Source organism: Primulina tabacum, chromosome 18, assembly GCF_025594145.1.
Source record: "Primulina tabacum isolate GXHZ01 chromosome 18, ASM2559414v2, whole genome shotgun sequence".
NCBI lineage: Eukaryota > Viridiplantae > Streptophyta > Magnoliopsida > Lamiales > Gesneriaceae > Primulina > Primulina tabacum.
The window spans coordinates 21,598,131-21,613,698 of NC_134567.1; positions in this window are offsets into that span (position 1 = coordinate 21,598,131).

A 15,568-nucleotide genomic window follows, 5' to 3' on the forward strand; every position below is an offset into this window, starting at 1 on the left:
TTTGTGATCACGTTAAAATGTCTTCTTGATTTTCATGTTTCAGGCGATTATTCGATCCGAGATCGAGGAAAAGAGACCGGCGACGATTTTGGCGATTTTAAAATGTGGTATTTTATTTTAAGTTAGGATTGGGGCATTTTAAATTATTTATTAAGTTTTAGCATTTTAAAGCCTAATTTAACTATTAGGCGAATTTTTAAAATTGTTAACTTTTAAACTTTAGCTATTGTGTATTTTATTTTGTAAATAGTGGGGAGTAACTTTTAATTAACATTTTTAATTAGCATTTTAATTGTGTAATTAAACAAATTTTATTCTCTAATTAATTTAAAACACATGCACACACACTATCACACTCACACACACATTCACGATAACACACACACACATTTCTCCTTGCTATTCATTTTATTTTTTTAAGAAAATTTACGATTCTTAGCACTAGAAGCAGCCGCCCCTTCCTATGAAATTTTTCCAGCAATTCACGTTGATTTTGTTGCAAGAAATCGAGCCACAAATCTTTCTAGATCAACCATCGCACCTTCTCCGCCTCGGTATCGTCGTTTCAGAAATTTTTAAAGATCAAAGGCATGTATATTCTATTGTTTCTGCATCGATCTAGTTATATTATATGTTGTGATGTTATTATGCGTGAAAACTCATGTATATTGTGAAAAAGTTTGAGTAAAAACGTTTGAAATGATTTTTAGATCCAAATTTTTAGATCTAAAAACGTGTCCGCTGTCATTTCGATTTCAGCGAAAATTCGGTCGATTTTCTGGAAAAGCTTTCAACATATAAAACGTATTACTTTTTGATACCTTCGATTATGAAAATGCGTTCTTGAAGTGTTCTTGAAGTTTATTTGTTGCAGGCTTTGTTGGAAATCGTGGGGTGATCGCTGCTGCATTTAAGTATCTTGAGTATGAGGTTGGGATGATGTTTGGTGGTTTGTTTTGTGTCAATAGGCACTTGGTTGCATTAGAAGTCATAGGAAATGTTTGGTGTCAACATGTCGTATTCAAAAGTTGTGTTGCGTTGTTTGTTGTGTGTCGTTGTTTTTGGGTGTTGTGTGAGTTTGAGACATTGTCATAGAGTCCTAGGATGAGTCTTGTTGCATCGGTTCGAGTCGTTTGTTCGCGACTATTAAAATTGCATCAAAATGTGTTCTTTTGGTTGGTTGTGCGCAGGGTTAGCGCCGCAGCGCTCACTAGGGAGCGCTGTAGCGCCCGCGCAAGTCTAGTGCCACGGCACAGCCCTTGTGGCGTCGCAGCGCTAGACCTACGGCCTGGCTGGCACCGTGGCGCTAGGCAGTGCCACAGCGCAGCTCTGTCCAGCGCCTAGGCTCTTGAACTTGATTTTTAAACCACTATTTTAGGCTCATGTCTTCTATGTTTTGGGAAATGTGCACACCTCATTTTAGGATTTGTTTCGGGGGATGATGTCATGTTTAGTATGATGATTAAACGAGGTCAAGTCCCGAGTGATCTAGAATGAAATTTGTCATTTCAGGTGGTGATGACGACTATTACGTCTAAGGTATGGAAAAATTAAGTGCATGTAATCATGTCAGTATGTGCAGCAGTGGCCCCAAGCGAGATCCAATAAATCCCTCAACTCCATGTAAGTATGTTCGACGTGAAAAAGAAAATATTTTATGTTTTTGAGGTATGCTAAATGTCTTGTGACCAATTATGAACGGGTTTGGAAGTCGGTGAACATGGCCGAGGACCTCTCCACCCCGGTAAAGCATGACCGGGTTTAGATCAGGATTGGAAAGCGGTAAAGCATGACCAGGGACCAATCCTCCTGGTAAATCATGATCGGGGATCTCATGTATGTGGTAGTGGATTTTCCCTGCCAGCCAATATTGTGGTTTAGTCTGATCATGCGCATTTATGTATGGGTCACTTGCTTTGTAACATATCTACGCAAAATGATGAAGTTTATGCATGTTCAAGTATGTATGATGCAAGTATGCTTATGGAAAGTTTTATGATGATGGCACGTCTAAGTTTATGTTATTACGTTCAAGTTTGAGTATGTACATTCTACTTTAACGATGTTTGTGGTTTTATTACATATTACTTGTTATTCCCAGTTTATATATGTTGAGTCTTTAGACTCACTAGACTTGATCGATGCAGGTAAGGATGAGTATGAGGAGATGAGGGGTGGGGACCAATTAGCCGGCTTGGTCTGCGCAGGAGGCTAAACCCGAGGACCGCCTATGATTTTAAGAACTTTATGCATGTTTTAAATACTCTGATTTTCAGGAAATTGTTTACGATGTTTTAAACGTTTACCTTGTTGCAAACCTCGATCGTAATTGTTATTATGTCAAATATTTTTCGACGAGCAGTTTAGTTTAACGCAATTTGAATGATTACTATTTATTTTAGAAAATTTTTATTTTTCCGCAAATTTTAAAATAGTTTAAAAGTACGGTTCGTTACAGCAAAACTGCTAAGGAAATCTGAGAAAAACTGATTCAGCTTTGCGAAGGCAATGAGAAAACCAAGGAGAACAAACTATTTGTTGTTGTTCAAAATTAGACAATATCAAGATGAAGACTGAAGAATCCATGCACGAATATACGAACTGAATGCACACGGAAAGGTGTAATCAAATAAAGAGGTAGCACTGAAAGTAGTCAGTATACGAACTAAATGCACTCGAAAATGTGTATTCAAATAAAGAGGTAGCACTGAAAGTAGTCAGAGGTCTTCCCAAGGAATGAGATGTTAAGACCATGACAATGCGAGAATCAAAGGACCTGAACAAGGTCGAACTTCATGATTTATTTGCTGTTTTAAAAGCCTACGAGTTTGAGTTGCAAACCAGAGAAGGGGAACCTTCTATACCAGCTGCTACAACTGCCCTAACCGCTGTCAAACTGGAACCAACTAGTTCAGTTGACAAATCTGCTGATCAGTTAAGTAATGATGATATGTCATTATTTGTCAAAAAATTTGGAAGATTTATGAGAAGAAATCAAGGAAACTTTCAAAGACAATATCAGAGAAATAACTCCAAGGAAGAACCTAATGCTTGCTACAACTGTGGCAAAGCTGATCACTTTATTGTTGAATGTCCTAAGACAAAGAAAGACAGTCGAGACTCAACTAAAAAGAGAAAGAAATCTTACGAGCACAAGAGAAGAACTAAGGATGATAAGAAATCATACAAAAATAAACATGAGATACTTCTAGCAGAGGAAAGCAATTCCAAATGGGTAGAATCTGACAGTGATGATTCAGAACCTGAGAGCTTGAGCTGCTCCAGTGATGATGATGAAGAGGTCAAGTGTCTAATGGCTGATGACACAGAACTGGAGTCAACCAGTCAACAGGTATCCGACTTTAGTTCAACTAACTTCACACGAGATGAACTTATTTCTACATTTCATGACATGGTAAATGAGTATCACAAGCTTGCTCTATTTTTTGAGAAGGCCAGAGCAAACCAAACTGATCCCTAAGACGATAACACTGAAACTGATGAATCTGTTAAGTCTTAAACGGGAGATTGCTTAGCTGAATGCTGAAAGAAGCAGGAATCAATCTGTGATTCAGCAGTTAATGCTTGAGAATTCAAAGCAAACTGAGCTTATTAAGGCATGGAATAAATCATCTGTTGCACTTGCTGAAATACAAGATAAGAAAAAATCAATTACTAATAAAATTGGTTTAGGGTTTAGCAACCAAGATGAAACTTTCACAATTGATACTCAGCCAAAACTGAACATGGACAAAGAGAAATGTATTCACTTTGTAAAATCAGTTGTGGTACAAGAACAACCTGAGTCAAGTAAACCAGTTGTACAACATATTGAAAATAAGAACAAAGCTAGAATGTATGGTATTGGTTATAGCCCAAAAATTTCAACTAACCCACAAAGTCAGTCACCAAAAAGATTCAGCAATAAATACCTGAACTATTCAAATGGCTTCTCCAATTGCTATAACAGTAAACCAGTTAAGAAAAGTTATCGGCTGAACAACCAGTTGAACAAGGCTAAAGCTCATATTGCTTCATCTGCCAACTACACATCAAGCACAAACAAGCCGAGAAAAACTATTTGGAACACAACAACTGAAAAGTCAGTTAGACTGGTCCAAGTCTGGGCTCCTAAAGGACTAATCAATTTAGGACCCAAATAGATGTAGTTACCAAGATTATATATTGTGTGTGATTGCAGGTGACAGGTACAAATAAAGAATCAACCTGGTATCTGGATGGTGGATGCTTGCGTCATATGACAAGGGATGCAAATTTGCTATCCCAACTGATCAAATACATTGGTCCAAACATCAATTTTGAAGACAACTCCAAAGGTAAAACTGTGGATAAGGGTAAGCTTTTCCATGGTGATTTTACTATCGAAGATGTCTTATTAGTTGAGAATTTGAAATATAACTTGATTAGCATCAGTCAGTTATGCGACAATAAATTCTCAGTTCAGTTTGACAAACACAATTGCTCTGTTAGAGACTCAACTGATGAGGTCATCCTAACTGGCAATCATTGTGGGAACACCTACAAAGTCAGTTGGACTGATCAACCTTATGCACCAGTTTGTTTTATAACTTCCAAATCTTCTAAAAACTGGTTGTGGCATAAGAGGTTGAACCACCTGAACTTTAAATCTATTGCTTATCTGAGTAACTATGATCTTGTAACTGGTTTGCCCAAAATAGATTTTTCAAAAGATAAAATTTGTTCAACATGTCAGTTTAGTAAGCAAGTAAGATCTTCATTTAAAAACAAGGGTTGTAAATCATCTTCCCGATGCTTAAAACTGCTACATATGGATCTTTTTGGTACTATACAAGTCATGAGCTTAGAGGGAATGAAATACACCTTAGCAGTCGTGGATGATTTTTCAAGCTTTACTTGGGTTATCTTTTTTAAATCCAAAGACCAAACTGCTGCACAACTGATTAAGCTTTTCAAACAACTGAAGAACCAATTTCTGAATCAGCTGAGCAACCAACTGAAGAACCAACTACTGTTTCAGCTTATCAACAAACTACAGAGCCTTTAAGTTCCACTGCTGCTCCAAATCTCTCTTCTCCTCCATAGCTTCAGCAGGAAGCTATACCAGATGATATTTTAGAAATGGTTAGTCTTGAAACTTAAACAACTGACAGGGCCTTGGTGATCTTTAATCAAGAAAATAGGGAGCAGGAACCAAAAACCTCTGAAGCCATGTCTCCTGGTACATCAATAACAACTGAATCAATGTTCGAAGAAATTCAGGCCATTCAGACCAACCTTGTCAGTGTAATGACTTCCATTTCTGACATCAAGTCAACCCAATTTATGCATACTATGAAGCTTGACTCTGCAAAGGAGTACACTATGGGAAAACTACAACAAATCACAAAGGATATAACTTCACTACTTTTACAAATGGATGAACTTAGAAAAGACAGAGCGTCAGCTGAAGCACACTTCCAAACTCAAGCCTTGGTCTCAAGACGCCTTATTTTTTGGAAAACATTGTCTCAAAAAGAATGGATTTGCTGCAAGAAATTCTGATGAATGCAGTATCAAACATCTCCTCGGATGTTCGTATGTTATCCAAAAAGGTTGATGCGTAAAGGGGGAAGAAGAAGGAAAAGATCAGCATGAGCAATCTACAAAGTTGATCGATAAGAAATAGAATATATTTGGCAGATTTTTGAAGATTATTTTAGTCAGTTAGAAGATTCCTTTATTCTTTCATTCTTTTTAAGAATATGTATATTGAAAGAGTTGTCAACAAAAGGTTATTTTATCTACAATGAGTTCAGTTGATCAGTTCATTTTTTCTAAGTTTTATCAAACGCCAAAAAGGGTAAAGTTATTGGAAACTGAATTTCGGAAGTTTGACAAACTGAGCGTTTTATAGATTGAACTAACTGGTCAATAAGACTGATATAAACTGATCTAAAATACACAAACTATCGGTTGCCCATTACTGAAGATTAGTATGCAGATTTTCAAAGGCAACTGGAATAGCAAACTGAACTACACAGACAACTGACTGATCAGTTGGAACTGATCAGTTACTACAATCAGTTGTGAGCTTATCAGCTACATTCTATCAACTGATCTTTCAGCAATACACGTCATCAGTTAATGAAAAGGACGTTCAAACGACAACTATACAAAATCTGACTGCAACAATTAGTGTGATCGTCGCATTTCAGAAAAGATGCAGTGTACGACTGTCAGAAGAATGTTGATGTGGAAAACAACGGATAGAAAGTTTCAAATCGTATTCAATATTACCGTTGGAGGCAAAGCCTATAAATATCAGAGAAGAGCAGCTGAGAAATAATCTGAATCAACCCAATCGATATACTATTCTATCAACTGAGTTGTTACTCTGCTGAAATTTTTGAAAATTTCAAAGCTCACGCTTACTGTATACATTCATAGCATTCAAGGCTTTACTTCGAGCTTACAAGCACAAAATGTTATTATTATAATACTTGATCTTGAAGAGATCAGTTGTGCTATTATTTCAGTCCAATTGAGTACTGTAAACTGGTTCATAACTAAGAGTTTCAGTTTGTTATTGTTAAGTCCAAAACTGAAGTGGGTCTGTACAACTCTTTGTATCGATCAAAGTCTTTTGGTGAATATCTTATCTTTGTGATAGAAAGGGTGACGTAGGAGTGTTTGAAATCTCCAAATATCCATAAAACCTTGTGTCTTCTTATTTCAGTTTTATTCTATCTATCAGTCGGTTTATTTTCGTACTATTGTTAACTGATTGATATCGACTTACAAGATTTCCAAGTATCAGTTTATCACTAAACAGACTCATAAAAAGAGAAAAGGTTGTGAAAATTGTTAGTATTTATTCAACCCCCCTTCTAAACATTTTTTCACTTTTACCCGATCCTATCACATTTCCTGTTGGTCGAGTTTGGTCATTTTAACTGCACTGTTTTAAGTTGTTAGATATTTACGATTATTTTCAAATGGTATGTTTTTCAGTAGGGTTGCATGCATGCAAAATATTTAAGTGCATATTTCGAAAATGTGAGCCTTTATAAAAAAACAAAAAAAATTCCGCATTTAAAATTAGTAGATGTTACAGTAAACCAGTTCAACTGATTGTCCAGCTGGTAGGTGATTCAGAAGAAGACCTTCAGAAGCCTAGCCAGCTGATTAAGAGTCCAACTGATGAAGAGCTCAGCTGACCAATTCAACTAAATCAATGAAATCAGTTCAGCTGACGAGCAAACTGATTTCACCTCATCATAAAAAGACTAGTTCAACTGACCAGTTCAGAACATCAGTTAGGAATCAATCAGTTTGCAAAACACGACAAGCTTATTCAATGGAATCCAGCTCTGCGCACTGAGGAAAAGCTTTTATCCAGTCAAAAGACAATAATAAACATTGCAGCCATACTTAAAGTCAAGACGTTCCATAATAATTGTCGGAAAGTACATACATATTTCGAGAAACAGATTCAAAATGCAACATATACAATAATTGAGTCTCACTGTACGATCAAAATTCGCACCTAAAAATAGAAGATGAAGATCAATGAAGACCAACAAAGAACAATAAGAGTGTGTGAAGAAGAAGGGCACTTAAAGTCTTATTAGCTTACAAGAAGCAATCAGCTCAGTTGTGAGGGAATACTTCAACGTATTATCAGATTAGTATAGAAGCCATTTTCCCTCAATGTGTTAAAACACCTTCCCGGTTTATTCATTTTAAAGTTCTCACACACTCACACACTATCACTCACATATATTAGAGAGTAGAGCTTAAAATATCAGTAGAGTGAGTCTTGAGCAAAGACGTAAAACTTGTGTATGTAGTCTTCAACACATAGACGTTAAACAAGTGTTGGCTGGAACGTGCTGCCTTCAGTCTAGGCTAGGAGTTCAGTTAGGCAGTAGGATAAATGCTAAGCTGAGTGGGTTTATACAAGGTGTTGTATAAATCAAAGTCTTCTAGTGGAACCTACCCAAGGTGGTAGAAGGGGTGACGTAGGAGCAGTTGAAGTATCCGAACATCCATAATCATAACTTGTGTTATTTCTGTTTAACTATTTGTTTTTGTTCTTAACTGATTTGACCAGTTCAGCTGATATCAGTTCAGTTCTATCCATAACTGAACTGATATAAGCCAGAAATGATCCCATGAAATTTTCAGTTATTCAGTTGCACAAGATATAAAACCAATTAGTTTTCTTAACGAAGGAATATGACTTACCTCGGTTCATGAAAGATCTCAAGTCAAGCCGAAAGTCAAGCAATTCGAATATGACGAACCATATGAACAAAATTTTGCGCAACATAGCTTCAAGTTTCAAAGATATTGAATAAAAAAATCGAGGTAAGTCGTAAAGTTGGACACATAAGCTTCATTCACACAAAATCTCAAACACCTTGAGTGCATGAGCATGAAAGCATGATAAATTCTAAATCATTTAAGTCTTAGAAAAAAATGTTAAAATGTAACTCTCCTTGAAATGATGTTGTTGGATGCGAAAGAGGTTGAAGATGACGATTTCCATAACTTGGATGGTGTCACAAATATGATGTGCTCAGAAGTGATTACTAGACATGGGATCTCCATGAGAGGTCGATTGGTTGTCTGAAGGTGAAGGAGGATCACTTGTGAGGATAGTGAAGAATTGGAGGATTTTGGGGGAAGAAGATGAAGTGGAATGGTTGAAACATGATTTTTACCGTGAAAATTATAAGACAAAGTTGAAGTTGGAGGAAGATCAGTTTTTCTTTTTCTTTTTCTCCCCCTCCTCGTATATTTTGTATTATGCATTTAAATCCCATACTTGTAATGAGCTAAGACAATATAGATGAATTGTTAAACATAGCCAAATTAGCTGCTACAAGGGACAATTGTTAAGCCCAAATTGTACAAAGTCCACCAGCAATGGAAGACCATTAAATGTGAAAATCATATTTCACAAGCCTGTAAAGAAGTCAATTGGTAAGCACGACGAGAGAATTTGATCCATAACCTATTATAGATGATCATGGAAGGTGCCTGGAAATGGTATGTGGAGTTTAACAAAAACAAAAAGAAGAATCAGAAGGAGACTCTCGAAAAAATTTGTCAAAAAACTATATCAGAGTTTTTGAAAATACTCTCAATAATTTGTTCTATTATTTTCAATTTCCAGCAGTCTAGTTTCTTTAATTTTTGACACATTCATTCAGCTTTCTTGTAAAAATGTTACTCTAATTCAAAATTACTTAATTAAATTTGATGTTATTCATAGATTTATTCTGTAATTTTCATTATATTTATATCCAAATTCTTAGCTTTGAACTCATACCGAGAGAATATAACAAACGATCGAATCGGGACACACAACATTCGATAGTAGAAGTCAGATCATTTCACATTTGGCATGATCACATGTTTGGCAAATGATAAAAATTAGTGATACAGAAATCATAGTTATAAATGATAATTTCAAACATTAGAGTTTTATCAATTGATGAATTTATAATAAGATTGATTTCAGCGATATGTGAACTTGTGAGTACGATATCCAAAAAATAAAATAAATATAAACATTTATGCGAAAAACTGAAATTGAGATATATGAATTTAAAGATGTTGGATTGGATGAAAAACTGAAACTGTTGAGTATTTGTCATAGGTATGTTGCAACAAACGCTAAAACAAAGCACGAACATAATGTAAGTTGATGTTGTAGTTGGACTCTATCTACTCAAGTAAGTTTTGGCCACACACGGTAATGATGGTATATTCCGATCTTCTCACAATATACAACAACATTTGTTTTGTAATATGAGCACTTTCTTGTATGAAGAATGAAAAAAAAATGCACCAATATGTAATGAATGAAAATACCAGTATTTTTGAATTTTTGTTGCCTAACATCTTTCCATTCTGATACATGGATCTATTCATACTTTTACGAGAGTTGGAGTGACCTTATCGCTGATATTTGTGTCCCTCTGATCTGTTAGATCTTGATCTAATGGTGTAGATTGCATCCTATTTGGCAAGTCACAGCAATTGGATCACATCTCTTGATCAGATTATGCGTCCATTTGATTAGGCGATCTGGATCGTATCTTTTTAGGATAATCATATCCCTTGGATAGAACTCTAGATCTATTAGATCTCACCAATCACCTTGATTCAATGGTCCGGATCGCACCTACTCTTGAACATCAAAACCCTTCATCGCTGTCACATAATAAAAGGCTCCATGCTCCTCGTCCTCATGTGCGCCCTTTGCGTATGTGCGTCATGTACGAGCTTGGTTGACTTGTCATGACAAGACTTGACTTGAACTAAAAAATAAATCAATACATTAAATGAAATATAAGAAATATTTATTTTTCTAATTTTTTTCAAACGAGTTCCCACCATTTCATTTAATGTATAAAAGAGCTTTATTTTCTAACTTTGATAACTAATTTCTCATATACAATTCATGGACTAAGTCGGGTTGCGGTATTTTGGTCATATCTCTCAGCTCGATTATCGAAATGAAGCGATTCAGTATGCGTTGAAAGATAAGACAAAGATCTACAAATCATCTTCTGAAGTCAAAGTCTGAATCGAAGCTTAAGATGCTGATAAATGACGATGAAGCTACTGATTCTGCACAAACTGAAATCAGTTAGGCTGATTTTAGCACATCTGCTGAACTGAACTGAACTGAGATGAGAGATATGACCAAAATACCGCAACTGCTCAAACTCAACTGATTGCTGTTTTTGTATGATCAGTTTGGTAATTCAGCGAACAGTTAGACCATGATAACACCCGATTTTGCCCAACTCACGTGAAATACGACTTGTTCCAAATTGATTTTTCTGATCATTCAAGTTGGCCGATTGTAATTTGGATCATCCAGTTGAGAGATATCATCAAAACACCAAAACGTGCCAGAAATTCAGTTTGTGCAAAATTCGGTTTCAGTTTGCTTCTTGTGTTCGCAACTTCACACATGAGTAAATATGTTAGAAATACAATAACAAGTTTTGTTAACATCAAAATCAAGATTGCGAACATGAAATGTTCCAACAATCACCCCTTTTTTGATGATCACAAAACTTGGATAAACAATCAACTCAACTAACATATTTCTCCCCCTTTTCGTGTGAATCAAAAAGTCATATTTTCAAAACATTTTAAACAAAATTTTCTCCCCCTCAATATTTAAAAATAATCAACTCATTAAAATTATAATGAGTTCTCCCCCTATATTTTTGAAATTTTGAAAATTATAAAAGAAGAGGGATAACTAACCAATTTTCTCCATGGCTCATTTTCTGCTGCAGCACATATGCTCTGCCTTCAACGAATAACCTGTATTTTCTCGAGAATAACTAGGCTGCAAATTTTACACCATTGTAAACCTCTACAAGTCTAGTTTGCAACGCAAAAAGCGGTTTGTCATTTGGACACTTGATCAAGGAGATATGCCATTTTTCCCATGGTCGCTACAAGCTGCACGAAAATTCAGTTTTGTATATATGTGTAAAAAATCTGAAATTTTCGAATTTTAAACATCAAAATCAGTTTTAATGCTCTTTCAAGAACAACCCGCTCTGATACCAATTGTTATGATCGCTGGGGCGATCATCGTTAAGCTACAATAGCTCGGTTATTGAAATATTGAACACCGATGAATTAAATCGAGTTTAGTTTAAAAACCAAGCGGAAGATACTTGAAATAATCCTTTGTAGAAACCGATTAAATATTTTGTAAAGTATTTAAAATATATGCAAGTTGAATGAGCAGAAATATTTTTGGTTGAAGCATTTTATCAAACACTTGGTATCCAATATTTTTGTATTTGAAGAACACATAAAATGCTTCAACAATTCATCTTTAAAACTATGAAAATGATAAGTAAATGCAATAAACAAATAGATAAGAATTTGTTTATGGATGTTCGGAGACTTTAAATACTCCTACGTCACCCCTTCTATCTCAAGGATAGAATATGCACTAAAAGACTTTGATCGATACAAAAATTGTACAGACCCACTTCAGTTTGGACTTAACACTGTCAAAACTGAAACTCTTAGTTAACAACAATTATCACAGTATATAACTGGTTTTAGCACAACTAAATGAATTTACAGCAAAATAGCTTTGTGCTAATAAGCTCGAGATATAGCCTTGAATCCTATTGATGTATCTAATAAGTGAGAGCTGACTTCGAATGTGAGCAGAGTAACAGCAAACTGAAAGTGTTAATTGATATCTTTTCTTCGACTGCTCTTATCAGCTATTTATAGGCTTCCTTCCAATGGTAACATTAAATATAATTTGAATCTTTATATCCGTTGATTGCCACGTCAATATTCTTCTGACATTCGTACATTGTAGACTCTGAACTGCGGCATTCCACTACGAGTCACAATATGATTTGTAATGTTGTCGGTTGAATGTCCTTTTCAACTGATGACGTGTACAGCTGAAGGATCAGCTGATAAGCACTCGCTGGTAAGCTCATAACTGAATATATCAACTGATCAGTTTCCAACTGATCAGTCAGTTGTCTTCGAAAGTCCGGTTCTGCTCAACTGAACAGTCAGTTGTATTTCAGTTCAGCTGGATTCAGTTTCCTTCGATAAACTGCGCATTAATCTTCAGTTAGGCAACTGTCAGTTGATTTGAATAGTTCAGTTACTTCAGATAGTTTTGATCAGTTAGTCCATATAATTAGACACTTAGTTTGTCAAATCACCAAAATTTAGTTTCCAACAATTTTCCCCTTTTTTGGTGATTGACAAAACTTGGAATTTGTTAAACTGATCAAATGAACTCAACAAATATTCTTCGAACTCATTGTAGATAAAATAAATCTTCTAATGTACAGATTCGTACAAAGAATGAAAAACAAAGAATCTTCAATCAATAACTGAAGTCATTGAAACATTTCATGTTCGCAATCTTACTTTGATGTTAACAAAACTTGTAATTGTATTTCTAACATATTTACTCATGTGTGAAGTTTCAAACACAAGAAGCAAACTGAAACCGAATTCTGCACAAACTGAATTTCTGGCAAGCTTTGGATTTTCAATGATATCTCTCAACTGGATGATCCAAATTACAATCGGCCAACCTGAATGATCAGAAATCTCAATTTGGAACAAGTCGTATTTCACGTCAGTTGGGCGAAATCGGATGTTATCATGGTCTAACTGATCGCTGAATTACCGAACTGATTACACGAAAACATCAATCCATTGGGTTTGAGAAGTTGCGGTATTTTGGTCATATCTCTCAGCTCAGTTATTGAAATGAAGCGATTCAGTATGCGTTGAAAAGATAAGACAAAGATCTACAAATCATCTTCTGAAGTCAAAGTCTGAATCGAAGCTTAAGATGCTGATAAATGACGATGAAGCTACTGATTTTGCACAAACTGAAATCAGTTAGGCTGATTTCAGCACACCAGCTGAACTGAACTGAACCAGCTGCTGACCAACTGAACTAAACTGAATTGAACCAGCTGCTGCTGACCAACTGAAACTGAACCAGACCAGTTGAAACTGAACCGAACCAGTTGAACTGAACCAGACCAGTTGAACTGAACCAGCTGACCAACTGAACTGAACCAGCAGCTGACCAGTTGAACTGAACGACCAGTTGAGTTGACTAGAGTTGACCAGTCAGGAAAAAGTCCAGCAAGACGAATTTGACCGTCGCAATTGCAGAAACAGTATAGAAACTTTTCAAACGGTCATATTCTTGTGTCTAACGTATATATCATTGTTGGAGCCTATAAATACATTTAGAAGATCAAACAAGAGTTTTTGAAGAGTATTCAAAGCATGGACAGTTAGCATGAAGAAATCAGCTAGTTGAGAGCACAAACCCTTGTGTGAGGATACATTTGAGATGTACACTGTAAAAGAAAAATTCATCACACACAATCACTCACACATATACAAGAGAGTTGAACTTCAAAGATTAGTTGAGTGAGTCTTGCACAAAGACAATAAACTTGTGTATGTAGTCTTTGCATAAGAGACGTTAAACATTATGCTGATTGTGAGGTACTGCCTACAATCTTGAGAGCTAGGAGTTCAGTTAGGCAGTAGTGTAAGTCCTAAGCTGAGTGGGTTTGTACAAAGAGTTGTATAAATCAAAGTCTTCTAGTGAATTCTTCCCAAGGGGAAGAAGGGGTGACGTAGGAACATTTGAAGTCTCCGAACATCCATAAACAAATTCTTGTCTATTTGTTTATTGCATTTACTTATCATTTTCATAGTTTTAAAGATGCATTGTTGAAGCATTTTATGTGTTCTTCAAATACAAAAATATTGGATACCAAGTGTTTGATAAAATACTTCAACCAAAAATATTTCTACTCATTCAACTTGCATATATTTTAAATACTTTACAAATAATTAATTGGTTTCTACGAAGGATTATTTCTAGTATCTTCCTCTTGGTTTTTAAACCAAACTCGATTTAATTCATCGATGTTCAATATTTCAATAACCGAGCTATTGTAGCTCAACGATGATCCTCCCCACCGATCATAACACGGGCTCTTGCCCGTCAGGTTTTTTTTAAATCTTTCTTCCATATTTCCCTCATCCCATTTCATTTCTGTGTATTTTTTAAAGAAATTAATCACAAAAGTAGTGTGATCGTGTTAATGGAAAGGTAATTATTTTTGTTCTTTATTGTGGGACTTTTATGTGTTAAAAAACTCATTTGCTTTTCTGGGGATTTCTGTGTTTTTTTAATAAAAATTTCATTAAATTGGTAAATAAGAGTAAGTACAGCTATGTTGGGCATCCTCTAGAGATAACTGAACATCTAGAATTTCAACACCAAACAACAGGTTGACAGTTGCACAATTACACAATGCAATAATACATGATAATTAAATTACATAGATTCTGCCCCATGACTAGGATTAAAGTGAAAAGTGAAAATCTTAATCTTCCATATGATGTTTTCAATACAAGGTACTTCCTCTTCTTAAAGTGCTCTATGTGCATTCCATATGTTATAAAAACAAGCTGCCAAAGCTGTACAATGCATCTTGGACAGGGCAGAGTTGTCTCTGTATACTTCTCGATATGCTTTCAAGACCATGTTTGTTGATCTTAGAAGCTTCCGCATTCCTAACCAATCTCGAAAAACATTCCATATGCTTTTAAAAATATGATACGGGAAGAATAAATGTGCGGCATATTCCTCGCTCTAATTACACAATGCACAAGTCTTGTTTTGTATGTAGCGTTGTCTATCTCAAGTAAGGAATTTACCATGAGAAAACAGCCACAATGCAAATTGATGCTTTGGTAGTATGCAAGACTCTCATGCAAGAGGTTTCCATGGCCAACGCCCGCACCTTTTGTAAAAACAAGTCATAAGCTCCAATAAACCCTACATCGCAATTGAACTAATATTCTGGTAACATAGCTGTACTCTAGGCCATGTGTTGGTTTTATATAAGAGTGTCTCGTATCCTTAGAATATTTTCCATTAGTGGTGATTCAGCTTTGTTCCAATTCCACCCCCAAACATTTCCATCCCTTAGTGTATCTCATTAATCCATTT